Consider the following 14,370-nt stretch of genomic DNA (forward strand, 5'->3'; position numbering starts at 1 on the left):
TCATAACCCTAACGATTTACATGTCAGAAAAGAGTGCCTACAGCCCTGCCACAGGTAAACCAATCCCACTGGTCTCCAAATGTTGATTTGTATGTATGGGTTAAATGCAAATTGGGAGGGACCTGAAATCCTGGCTGCCTGTTCACATGGGTTTTAAACATTGCTATTGTATCTGCTTCCACCACATCCCCTGATAACATGTCCTAGTCATCTTCCATTATACAAAAGCAACTTGCTTTAGAAATCTCTTTAAACTTTCTATACCACACTCTAAAACTATACCATCTAGTACTTGACATTTCCACCCAAGGAAAAAGTGTAATCTAACCTTTATGCTTCTCAGTTTTATATACTTCTATCAGGTCTCCACAGCCTCTGACACAAGAAATTATCCAAGTTTCTCCGACCTCTCTTGATAGAGAATCCCCCCTAATCCAGACATCATGGTAAACCACTTCTGTACTTTCTCCAAAGACTCTACATCTGCCCTGCAATCAGAAGGGCACCTAAAACTCCAGATGTGGCCTAACCAAAGTTTTATACAGTTACATCATGACCAACTTTTATATTCAGCACCCCCGACTGATGAAGGCCAAGATATGGCACATGACTTCTTTACCACCCTACTTACTGCACTGCCACTTATAGGCATTCCCAGGATACTGCCATTTACTGTACACTTTCCTCTTAGATTTGACCTCCCAAAGTGCAACACTACATACTTGTTCAGATCAACACCTATCTGTTGTTTCTTTGTCCACATTTTCAATTGTTGAAATACAAAATGTGGACAGAAAATTTGCTGAATCCTTTGTCAACTTTCCTTACTAACAATAACTCTGCCAAATTTCACAATGTCTGCAAACTTATTAATCATCCCACCTATACCTTCATCCAAGTCGTTTCTCCACCGACATATCACAGCATCGATCCTTGGAGATCACTGACCTCCAGTCAGAAGAACACCCCTCCACCACCACCCCTTCATGGAACACTGAACGAGACCCTTTGACTCATGTTCACCAAACTAATCTGATCGATACTCAAATGGCCAATTACACTAATCTCCTTTACCTACATATCCTTCTATGTCCTGCATATTCATGTGCCCAAGAGCCTCTTAACTACTGGTTACTGTTTACTGTATTTACCTCCATTAAATAAAACTTGTCCCAGGCACAAGACTTCTTCCTTGACTGAAGAGAATTCATAGCCCTGATGAAGGGTCTCAGCCCAAAACATTGACTCTACCCCTTTTTATAGATGCTGTCTGACCTTTTGAGTTCCTCCAGCATGAGCAGTAATTAGTGGTAAGCCCGACTGTCTGGGAATCTTATAACTATCAGTAGCAAGAGATTAAGATGTTAATGAGGAGACAGCTGGAACTCTGCAAATTATTAAAGTGGAAACTAATAATTTTTTGAAGGATTCGGGCTTTGAAGAACTGGCACAGAAGAGAAGCCTGGAACAGATCAGTCACAATCATATTGATTGTAGGACTGGCTAGAGGGACCACATGTCTCCTCCTATTTCTAACATTGAGCAAGATGCACTTTTGAGTAAAATGACACCAAAATTGTAGCTAGGTACCCGTAACTCAATAGTTAAAGCATTTGCTTCTGTATTAGAAGTCCCATTTCATAGGCTTGAGCATTAATATCTCAGCTGATGTTTTTAAACAAGTACTGTTGAGTGTTCACCATTCTTCTGGAAGAAATCAAAGTTCTTCAGCTGTTTTCTCAAGCAGACAGATCTCAAAACATTTTTGAAGATCAGGGAACAATTTGTGGTATCCTGGCAAATATTTCTGCCAATCAACATTATGAGCAGATTGTCCTGTTATTAACAATGCTGGATTTGGGAACTTAATTTATGCAAATTGGCACTTCCTACATTATAACAGTGATCACTGAAGTATTTAATAGGGTACTCTGAAGTAGGGAAAGATGCCATTTAAATACAAGGAGATATATACCCAACTTTGCTGTCTATGCAATTTACTTAAATTCCTATCAGATGCTAAAGCAAAACATAAAATGCACCATACTTGAAACAGTCTTCAATCAAAAGTCACAATAACTAAAAATTCTTGGTTAAAGTACCAGTTAAATAAAACAGGCTCAGTCACACAAAAAGCCCACTGCTGATATTGTCCAGATGATAGCAACGGTGGTTTACAGAAAAGTCACAAATACCAGAACTTGCAAAGATCACGACAGTAATAAATTATCTGCTCATTAGTTTTGCTGTAGGTGGGACCATAATTTGGTCAACAGATTTGTTTACATAACTGCAATTACTTTTCAAATGTAATTAGCATTGTTAACTGCTTTGGATCGACTGAGACTTGATATGAAACAGAAATAAATGCTTATTTGTTCAGTAATACACTTGCACTACATTAATTCTTCCCAAAATAACTCCTAGTAATAAACCTGTAATTACATTGCAATACAATTATGTATCTTTTCACACAATCTGTTTATAAATACAAAATTCATAAAACACACTGTCTGCATTGTTATTGCCCAAGTGAACCCATTATGAAACTGCACCTTAGTTTAGCTGCAGCAATTTTGCACGAGTCAGGGAGTTTGTGGTTGTTTTTCCGATAAAGTGAATGTGTAACAGTGACATTTCAGTAACTGCTTAGAGGTTTTCTAGCATTAAATGAGTTGTCAAGTTTATTATCAATTAACTACAAACATGTATACAACATGTATAACCATATAATGTATATAGAAACAAGACAATATTTCTCCAAACCAGGGTGTAAAGCACAGTAGTACATATAACACACAATAACTTATGAAAGCAAGTATAAAATGTACAGATGTTATAAAGACAGAGGATGTGGACGAACTATTATACCCGGGGACACAGTGGTCATTGTGTTAATATTTTAAAATTTTTCTTCATTTTTAAAGTTAATCAAAGACAAACTCAAACTATTCCAAGATAGATTAAAAAAATAACTTGCTTGCCAGTGTGTCAAATCCAAAACCCTACAATCCTCATCGAAGCTACTGCAGTCTCTAACATGGCATAGTAACACCCCATCTTAATGCTGGAGAATCACAGCACGACTGGATGCCACCACAGGTCCAATGTAGAGTTCAACGACACTGAGCCCTTTGTCATTTAATTCCTGGACTCTGCTTTGACAGAACATGTATGGACCTTACCTCCAACTGCAATACAACTCCAATAATCCATTATTCAAATATACAGAATTCCTGATGGCTTCCTTTCTACTCACCAGGGCTCTAGTATGCATGTTCTTTATACTGATCAGTTCACTGCATGATCATAATATACAAAATCAAAAAGTAGCGAACTGAAATTGAATTGGGGCATTAAAGTAATAACATCCAACTAAAGTCGGCCCTCCTTATCCGCAAATTCCGGATCCACGAATTCAACCAACCGTGAATTGTGAAAACCCGGAAGTGCTCTTCCAACACTTGTTGTTTGAACATGTACAGACTTTTTTTTTCTTGTCATTATTCCCTAAACAATGTAGTATAACAACTATTTTACACAGCATTTACATTGTATTAGCTGTTATAAGTAATCTAGAGATGATTTAAAGTACACGGGAGGATGTGCGTGGGTTATCGTGGATTGGGATTGAAAAAAATCGTAAGTTCTCTTACTAAGTAAGTTGGAACAGGTACATCCAGTATTATTTAGCGTCAGTTAGTCAAACGTTTGCATTCGTATATAGTATATATTTTACCTTTCTATGCATATAAAACACTTTAAGTATACGTACACAACGCTGGAAGAACTCAGCAGGCCAGGCAGCATCCGTGAGAAAAGAGTAGCCAATGTTTCGGGCCGAGACCCTTCATCAGGAATGGGGGGGGAAGAGAGGGCCGAAGCCCAGTAATAGAGATAGGGGAGGGGGTAGGGCCTAGAGGCGCCAGGTGGAAAACCAATCAGAAGAAAGATAAAGAGGGAAGGGGGAGGGGATAAGCATGAAAGAACTGTCGAGATAAAGAAGCAGAAAGTTGAAAGAGGAGAGAGGCAGAGAGGGACCTAGGATAGGGGAAGGGGGAGGGGGAGGGAATTACCGGAAATTGGAGAATTCAATGTTCATACCACCAGGCTGGAGGCTGCCCAGATGGTAGATGAGGTGTTGCTCCTCCAACCTGAGTTTGGCCTCATGATGGCAGTAAAGGAGGCCACCCACTTCAACTCTGCCTCTCATTCCCATTTGGATATGTCCATACATGGCCTCCTTTACTGCCATGATGAGGCCAAACTCAGGTTGGAGGAGCAACACCTCATCTACCGCCTGGGTAGCCTCCAGCCTGGTGGTATGAACATTGAATTCTCCAATTTCCAGTAATTCCCTCCCCCTCCCCCTATCCCAGGTCCCTCTCTGCCTCTCTCCCCTTTCAACTTTCTACTTCTTTATCTCTACAGTTCTTTCATGCTTATCCCCTTCCCCTCCCCCTTTATCTTTCCTCTGATTGGTTTTCCACCTGGCGCCTCTAGGCCCTACCCCCTCCCCTATCTCTATTACTGGGCTTCGGCCCTCTCTCCACCCCCCGCCCCCAGTCCTGATGAAGGGTCTCGGCCCGAAACATTGGCTACTCTTTTCTCACAGATGCTGCCTGGCCTGCTGAGTTCTTCCAGCGTTGTGTACATATTCTTTGATCCACATCATCTGCAGTTGTATTTTTGTGACTTAAGAAAGTATGTGTTTCAGCGCCGGGCTCAGGAAGTTCCCAAGTTCAATCTAGTGACAGATCGCTCCCGAGCGCGCTGTCCATCCGTGCCGGGTTGATGTGGAGGATCAAAAACCCAAAACCCAATAATTAAACCACTGCGTTGCTTAGTAATAATCGTAGCTTTTAGCGGGGCAGGGCCTATCACATGCTCCATTAAAATTGTTCCAATCGTTGACCGACTGTAGCCTAACGCTTTTCCAATGACCGATGGTGTTTCACCTCTTTCCAGTTGCTTTATTACTTCCAACTTATTTTCAAGCGTGATCATGATTATTTTTGTGAACAGAAACACCGCAGATTCAGAGCTACGCCGCCGGGTCCTAAAGACCACCGCACTGATTCAGGTTAAATAAGGGACTTGAGCATCTGTGATTTTTGGTACCCGCAGGGGGTCTCGGAACCAATTCTCCGCGGATAAGGAGGGCCAACTGTATCTGCAAAATCCATTTGTCCAGCCAAACTATGCCAGATTATTGGTTTTATGTCTAAATGCCATTAGATCCCAAAGGCCAACATTCTTCCTAGGAGTAAAGAGACAAATTGTATAACATTGAAAATTAGATCTTCTATTGCCAAACACTAATAAAATTGCATGCAATTGCTGATAAAGGTACAACTTAAGAGACCCTTATTGATCAAAGGCTTTGCTTGGAGGCCCTTAATGATATGCTGTCTGGTGTACATCAAGCTTGAATTTCTACAGCAAACGACATTCTGCTACATTTCAGAACCAGAGGAAGTTGTTTATGTACTAATGTTCTGTTTGGCAACTGTGTAGATCTTTGATCAACAGCCTTGAAAGAAATACGCTACAATGCACTAGGCAACTGTTAAGCAAGCATCTATTCTTTGGTGAAGACTAGTTCAAATATTCAAGTAATGTGAGAAAATCTCATCACTCCAAACAGAAGACTCACATGCAAATATTTTCTAATACAAATTCTAGTTCCAGCACCACCTCTAAAATACCGGAATGCATAAGGCTCTAACTACAGCAAAATAATTTCAAAATAATTGTCACAAAGTTACAGAATAAACATTGTAGAAAAGTATTATTTAATTTTTGATTATAATGGTAACTAGCAAAAGTCAGATAGCATATTGCTGGTGAACATAATGTAGGTTTTCTTGATATTTCGTACTTGACAGCAACAACAACTGTTTTTTGGATCATGTTGAGGGCCAACTGCTACGTTCCCTTAGCCACATACTTCAGTGTGGACCAGGCACTAACAGTGGCAACAAGCGCTACCTCTCATGCCCAAACTGAGAAAATGTTAAACTCAGCTGAGCCCAGAGAGCAAAGCACTCCTAAAACCTCGTAAAAATTTTATATTTCTTCAATTGTGCCCTCTTCCTTTACTTCACTAAAGGCATCAAGGGCTTCAAACACTGAAGTCCCAAGTTTTGGAACAGCTTCTCTAAATAATTCTACTTACAATGTCCTTTAAAATCTATGCTTTTCTGAATAAGTTACTGATCACTGCTTGTAAAACCATAGCACCCCCTAACCTTACTCTGACTTTGGCTTTTTTCTCCAGTCCTGATGAAGGGTCTCAGCCCATAACATTGACTTTTCCCACAGATGCTACCTGGCCGGCTGAATTCCTCCAGCACTGTGTCTCTTGCTCGGATTTCCAGCATCTGCAGGTTCTCTCTCATGTTTTAGTATCCACTTGTACAGGATTTTGCCTCTGAGGTAGCCTAGCGGTACTAGAGGAATTCAATGCAGGCACAGATGGAATCAGGATACGGATCATTTCTTAGGAATATAATCCTTCACTCACTATAATGGAAGGGTTACCTACATTGGCAATACCAACTTAAACTCTTGTGGATTGTTACATGACTTTTAGATTACATACACTCAGACCCCGCACAGTACTGATTCAATATAGTGCAGTTATGTCTTTATTGATTTTTTTAAAAATGACAAAAATCCATTCTAAACACTTAACTTCTCAAGAGCAGCCGTCATTACAGTAAACATTCAATCAGCCAATGAGAGTGCTTTGCATACGCTCTGAGCCAGTCAATCATGTATTAGTTCACGCTCTTCTTCCCCCGTGTGTATAAACATCCTTTCCTCCTGACAAATTTATTCCTTTTTTTCCCCCCCACCCATAACATCTGGAAAACAGTCTGCAACTTCCAGTGAGGGCAGTACATCTAAGATGACTAGGAAAACTATTAGTGTGGATGTAAAACTGCAAGTGAAATGACGTTTGGAAGCTGGTGAGCATCAGATTGATGTTGAAAGAGTTACTGCATTCTTGTGGTGAGAGCCTTAATAACAAAGAGCTTCAAGAATTGGCAGAGCAACGCATCCTGGGTGAATCTGAAGACACGGATGGAAAAGAGGAAATACCAGAAAGAAACCTCACCACAAAATTCCTCAGCACTAGCATCACCACGATCACACAAATTATGGACCAGTTCATCGATAATAACCCTGACTGGAAGCAAATCAATAAGACAAAGAGATGTGTTTACAACATGATTTCCTGATTAACAAGAACTCCTTCGTGAGAGAAAACTTAAGAAAAGGCAGTCAAATCTCAACGCTGACTTGAAGGTGGCGGTGAAGTTAAGAGGAAGACCCACAGCCTGACCCTTCCTCTAAAATGCAACCACCACCCACTTCCATCCATTGCTCCTGCGATGTGTTGCTGCTCCACTGATGCACAGGTTAGGCCCATTTGCGTGTTTATTACTCGAATTGCTGTATTTACATAAAATATCATACATCGAGTTTAATTTTTCTTAAAACAGGCACACATGTCAATTTACATAATGTTATAATGACCCCGTACTGTGCTGATTTACAAACGCTCTAACTCCAAGAAATGCACTCTCCACATTAAGCGGGGTCTGCGTATATATTTTTAAAATTCTAAAAGTTTTACAAAACTACTTTACCTACAAGCCACAAACTTGCATTACTATAGTGCTTTTCAGAACTCAAGAAACCTCCAAGTTTAAAAAAAATCAATTTTTTAAATTCAGTCAGTTGTTGTAATGAGGCAAGAACAGTATCAAACCTGCGCCCAGCTTGGTCTCATAGTATTGATATAATGACATTGTAATATTTTAATTACGTTAATTGAGAGATAAACATTGCCAAGCATACTCGAGATAATGAGCCTGCTTCCTCTTGATAATGGTGGCATGAGATTTTTAAGATATTCACCTAAGTATCAGAACTTGTTTAATCTCTCAACTAAAGGTCAGCAATAGAAATAGCAAAGCGGTTCTGTTTCAGCATTACCAGAGTCAGCTTTCCAGCACCTGTGTACCTTCTGGTGTTTGGATTTACTACCAGTGGCAGTCTGGATGTTGTGCTCACTCTGAGTAGAACTTACTCAACAATCTTCAGAATCAGAGTTACCAATGAGACAAAGCTGACACCCAGCAAATATTCGCACTTTAAAATCCTTTATTCTATGTAAGTGAACTACAAAGATGCACCGGTTAAGTACTTCAATATAATAGACAGCTTCTAAGTTCATTAGCCATGTCTTGCAGAACTTGCACATTTTCAGCATTAACACTATAAAACTGAATTATATCATAGAAGAAGTCAGACAAGATAGCAGATAACCATAGACTTGCTCAAAGCAGCATGTTTCCAGAAGCACTAAAAAGATGTTGCGGAGGGATCAGAAATAGATGTTGATAGATTTGAAGTTTCAAGCCTGGAGCCTCAACAGCTGAAGGCTGGGATACCATGGTGGAGTTACTGAAATCTGAAATGCAAGCGACAAAAACTGTGCATTTATAGCTATCCGGCAGGACTGAAGTTAGATAATGAAGGATGAGATCAAGGAGGAATTTGACAAGAAAGTTAATTATAAAGTCAAGGCATTGCTTCAATGAAAAGAGATGTAAAAATAATGAGAACAGGAATAATAGGTTCTGGAATAGATTCTCCCTTGGTAATGCTTTCACAGCATGCTACTTAAATCCACAACCACCTGATAGAGGACAGTATTATTAAGCCATTGTTGACATTCCTAAGGCATACGAAAAGCCAGATATCGTATCACAAAAATGGATTAAAGCCCAAACAACTGCATGAAAGCAAGGCTAAGGATACAGCAACTAGCTTCCTTTCAGCTCTCCAGTCAAATCATTAACAGCTAGTTTAAATCTTATTGAGAAACCCAAAACTATATCATAAAATATGCACCAAATTCATTTTCCTGAACTTGGGAGATTCCCTACTAATCATAATTACAGTATTACATGGGTTAAAAACACAAGTAAATATCAAAATACTCATGGGTCAAGCAGTATTTGTGGATGGGAAGGATTGAGAAAAGATCACAAAGGTTAACTCAGTTCTTCCAAAATTTTCTGTTTATTTTAGATTAACAGCATCTGTAGTACCTTAATATCCTACTGATGTGGAGAGGACGGAGTTAAAATTAGGAGCGCCATGTGTGTATCACCAAATATTTTCCTTTAAATTCTTAATGTTGAGTTGTTGATGCTTTAAATGCATTATCAGCTCCAGCAGCCAAATCTAATAAAGCCTGCTACTACCTGGATTTATCAACACCTACCCTAAATACTGAAGGTACCAGTCAAATTGATAATCTGTACTATACAGTAATTAGTTTCACAAAGTCCAACACATTTTAGACATTTCACAGAATATTGTACAACACATTTCAGGAAAATGTTGGGTTGTTCAAGGGGTTAACTTGAAATTAATGATACTCAGCATATAAAAAAGTATAAGGAACAGTGGAATATGGAAATTCTTTCAGTTTGGACACACCAAAACCACAACTGCCATCTCCCAACAACCAAGCCATTTAAATTTCGTTCAAGGCAACTAGGCATTTTTGCTCGAGTTTCTATCAGTCACTGAGCCAAATATTCATTCCAACTGTGTGACTCAAAGGAATTAACACAGTAAGGTCACCCTGGAAATTCATCTAATCTCATTAGTCAGATTTAAAATTGTCAGTAACACTCTACGACAGCATTGCACCAAACTGAATGTTAATGGTCTCTGTGCTCCTGCAAGAACTATAAAACTGAACTTACTTTTTCCAGTCATATGCAAAAGAATAAATACCAGTTTTATTTCAGATTTTTTAAAAAATATATTGGATCATACAGTGATGTTCCTTCACATCCAATGAGGCTTTTGGCAAAAAAATATAGTAAATTGTTCTTAGAGCAATGACAATTCAGATGGAACTAAATAACAGAAACCAAGGAAGATCATCAAGTCATCACAGTCCCTTTGTGACTTTAGCCTTTTCTTCTTACGGTTCTCCTTCAGGCCCAGACAGATATGAAGCCACAACTTACTGCAATTCACTTCTAAAACTATCAAGTTCAGTATCAAAGAAATATCAATCCAGTTTTGTGGTGGAATAGTGTTCTCAGCTCCATACAATCTATTAGCCACTATACTAGTGGAGAATTACCCCAGGAAGCTGGAAAATTATACTTTGTACTATTTTGAAAGAGTTAAGAGTAACATTCCTATAGAAAGATTATCTAAGTTTGTTGGACATTTGAATGAATACCTAAATTTTGAATGCTATGAAATGTATATCAATACTTTCACCAGTAAAAATAATGCCCACGTGTGGGTGTTAGCAACAGTGCAACAGACCCATCTTCCCAGACACTTGGATCCACGTCAACAAATCCACCTGATCACCGAAATAAGATCTTGTCCTTTACAAGCCCATGTAATGCTGAGAGTGCCACATCAGATTAAAGGATGTCACACCCAGTCAACTTCAATCCTCCATAAGAATTCCAGGACCTGAAGCATATGGCTCCACACGGCCACAACATCAAGACACGTCTCATGGCCAGCTCAAAAGTCAAGACACTTCTGAAAGAGGAATGCCATCTTCACATGTTGTTTTCCATCAAGAGAAATTTCAGTGACTCGCCTGTGATAAGTGATAGTCTCATGACCATTATGCGACATGTCTACCATCTTCTAGCTTCTTCAATGCACAAGTACAGGCATCAGTTCATATGCCTCAACCCTGGAAGCTACAAATGCTACGAAGAAAGATTTTATCTCTGACCCTTGGACAAAATGAAACAGGCACATATCACAGGCATGCTAATCCTTCCATGGCTTCAATGCCAGTACTTGTTAGGTAGAAAGAGGTCACAAAGCTGTTCCCCATAATCCAGGCATTGGCACGTATGGCATGTTAAAAGGCATGAACAGATTATTTCCCATGATAGGGGATTCTAAGACAAGAAGGCACGACCTCAGGATTAAAGGACGTCCTTTTAGAACTGAGGTGTGGTAGAATTACTTCTAGTCAGAGGGTAGTAAATCTGTGGACTTGGCTGTGGAGGCCAAGTCATTGGGTGTAGTTAAGGAAGAGATAGATAGGTTCTAGACAGGGTGAAGGCAGGGGAGTGGGGATGACTGGAAGAATTGGATCAGCCCATGATTGAATGGCGGAGCAGACTCGATGGGCCAAATGGCCGACTTCTGCTCCTATATCTTATGGTCTTATCATCCAAGTGAGAAAGGCCATCACAAAATGTCAAATATTATTGGACGAACAATTACCCAATTCTGTTATCTCATCCAGCTGGCCCCAACAGCAAAAAATCCCCTGAAAATCTCAAGAACCCCATATAGTTAGTCAGCACAGATAGACCTTCACAAATATGACAGCCAGCAGGAACAAAAAAAAATCAATGTCCAGATTGTCCCAAATTTCACCCTATTATCACCTACAGAGGGCTTTGGTTGGTCTACCAGGACTTGGGGTGATGCAAATGACAAAATTCAGGACAGATTTACCTAGATATGCAAGATTCAAATCTCGAGAAGTAAACAGCTTTACAGGCACTTCAAAGTTGGTATTCATCAGAACATGATATAAAAATAACAAATGGCTGGCAGAAGGCCCAGTAACTCAGCGATAACCTGTATGCTGTTTCTTCAGGACTCTTTGGCCTAAACTGACATCCTGCTGAGGGTCAAGAACCGACTTAATGCAAGAATGGAAGGGGCAAGTTAACTTTACAAGAATCAGCATTCTGAAGACTTTAGCAATTACCATCAGAGACACAAGTATCCTTAAACTGGTCCCTGCCTTGCTGCTGTCTCTAGACTTGCAGATCATTAAAATGCCACATGTCAACAGAAAAATAACAAACTCAGAAGCCCATGAAGTTCTAAAATGTGTCAGAATGAATCTCCAGTCACAAAAAGAAATTTCATTAACCATGTCAGAGAAGGACATGCTGGAGACTTGGATCATAATCATTCTGCAATGCAGGCACTACACCAGGACCTCCCCATTTCCACAGTTAATTCGTTGCCAGAGTTTTCCTTCCAGAGACCCAAGAGCTGTTCCACACATTCCAGTGTGGTTTCCACCCATCTGGAGGCAGAATGCACATCAACTTTACTCTGTGTCAGGTCCAAGGACAACATACCAACCACCATGCATAACCACTGTCCTCAAAGATTTTTAACTCATTAGCCAAGAGGGTCAGTAGATCATCCTTCTCAAAGTTGGTTGCCCACAGAAATTCTACCTCTATGTTGCATCTACTAAAATCTCACCACAGACTGATATCAAGGATACACAATGGCTTTTGCTGTTATACTGTAATTCAATTCCAACAAAATGGCTCATCTCCATCATACTGAGGACAACAAATGAAAACTACAGTATTGTGCAAAGGTTTTAGGCACATGGATAGCTAGGGTGCCCAAGACTTTTGCACAGTACTGTATCTGTCAACATGGAACAGAAAGCGAGTTTGTAAATCTGGTGGGAGCCAAGGATGTTGGGAATGGCAAGGGAGAGTGCTGCAGGAGGAGTGTGGCAGAAATGGAGTGGGGGGGGGGGGGGTGGCGACGCTGTGCAGACACACCCAGTCCTGAGACAATAAAAGATCCACAACAACATCCTAGAAACGACAGAGCTACTCAGTGTGCCATCGTAGCAGTTTGCCTGTCTGAGAAGAAGTGCTGATGATCAAGACCTCAAGCCTGACTTAACAGAAAGCACGTGGGTTAGAGAGCAGCAATCCTAGTTCTCATATTTCTGATACATGGATTAACCAGGCAGGTGCCACCAAGTTCTTGAAAGATACACCTCAATTTCTCAATAAATTGGACAAATACCCCAGCAGGATCAACATCAACAACCTATTTCAGACAACTTCCCCAACAACCAATTCCTAAACACACTCATCAGCTCCAACAACTAGGTGACATCTACACATGCCCGACACAAGACTGACAAACCTGTGTTTCAGAAGTCCAGGATGAGGCACAAAGCTTGCTAGACAGACAAGAAAGAGTCTTGTACTCTAGACTAGAGATAACAGCATTCCAGTGATAACAGTTAACCTATAAAGTAACTAGATTCAGGTGGCATGACACCTGCCACAGAAAACCAAGAAACTTCTAGTAAAATACAGAAGCAATAGTGCTACAAATGCTGGGAAATTCTCTGAACAATTACATGTATATAGGTGATTATATTAAAAAAAACACAAGCATGGGTAAGTTAAACTACAAAAAAAATGCAAAAAAAAATCTACTCTATTTTAACCAGTCTGTTCCAAGCTCTATGGACTAGAAAATATCAGGTGGATTGGAAAAAAAAAGTTCAAAGGCTTTCTCAAGCCTTCCTTAATAAAAAAAATTATTATGCTCCCCTGAAACTCATCGCCAGTCAAAGGAGAGTAGCAACACTCAGGATTGGACACAACTTAATTCTATATCTCACACTACAGAAAGATCTGAGTGTTAATTTGGGATTCATTCACTTCACTAATTGTTTCAGACTCAGATTCTCCATTGTTCAGGCTTTTGCTCACAATAATAAAAATACATCATTAGACAATATAATCAGGGAAAATTATTTGTCAGAACCTAGCACCCAAGGCAAATTAGTAAAACTGGTTAACTAAATAAATTAATATGACTGATTAAATTAATGAGAAACAACTTTTCCACAATATATCACATGATCTGATCATAGTACATGTAGCAACCAAACAAAATATTAATTATCAGCAAGTGCAGTACACAAGTTTTGGCAGATTCCAATCTTGTCAACAGGTAGCTTAAACAACTTTAGTGACTCACATTTTAAGGGTACAACCTAATGAACATAATTTCTCAATACATATAATGAAAGAATATTAGAGTCCACAACATATTTAACTACAATTTGATGGGCTGAATGGCCTAATTCTGCTCTTGTATGTACCTACAATACTAATACGTCAATCATAAGTATTCAATGATACACAATACTGTGCTCTCTAAAATCAATCACATTGAAAACAGAGAAAATATTATCTTCTAAGTTGTAACTAAATTGCATGCAAGATACAAGCTCATTGTCCAACAAATAATGATTCAACATTAAACATTTCAGAATTTTGGACAGAAACGCGTTAACTACCTTTGAACAGCCATCACAATATTAAGCGATTGTCTTCAAACAACAAATGACCAATTTAGCAGCAAAACTCAGAAAAACATTTTTTTCCAATGGGTCTTCATTATTCTATAGAAACAGTTAGCTGTCAGACTCATTACTGGAAGCCAGCAGCAATAAACAGGAACAGAACAACCCAGTGAATGTAACTACGTAAA

The 14,370-nt window shown here is 39.5% G+C and overlaps 1 protein-coding gene across 6 annotated transcripts in view; it reads right to left on the reverse strand.

Moving 5' to 3' along the window:
- The window catches only part of fubp3 (far upstream element (FUSE) binding protein 3), a 94,115-nt gene that overhangs the window by 64,147 nt on the left and 15,598 nt on the right, over positions 1 to 14,370 (reverse strand). Inside the window, exon 1 of one of the 6 annotated variants that reach the window (XM_073052784.1) lies at positions 14,177 to 14,323. The exons of the other annotated variants lie outside the window; for them this stretch is intronic. The gene's annotated coding sequence lies outside the window, so the exon portion shown is untranslated. Of the gene's footprint in view, positions 1 to 14,176; positions 14,324 to 14,370 lie in introns of those variants that run through there. 6 annotated transcript variants of the gene reach the window in all.

The sequence above is a fragment of the Hemitrygon akajei genome, chromosome 7, assembly GCF_048418815.1.
Source record: "Hemitrygon akajei chromosome 7, sHemAka1.3, whole genome shotgun sequence".
NCBI lineage: Eukaryota > Metazoa > Chordata > Chondrichthyes > Myliobatiformes > Dasyatidae > Hemitrygon > Hemitrygon akajei.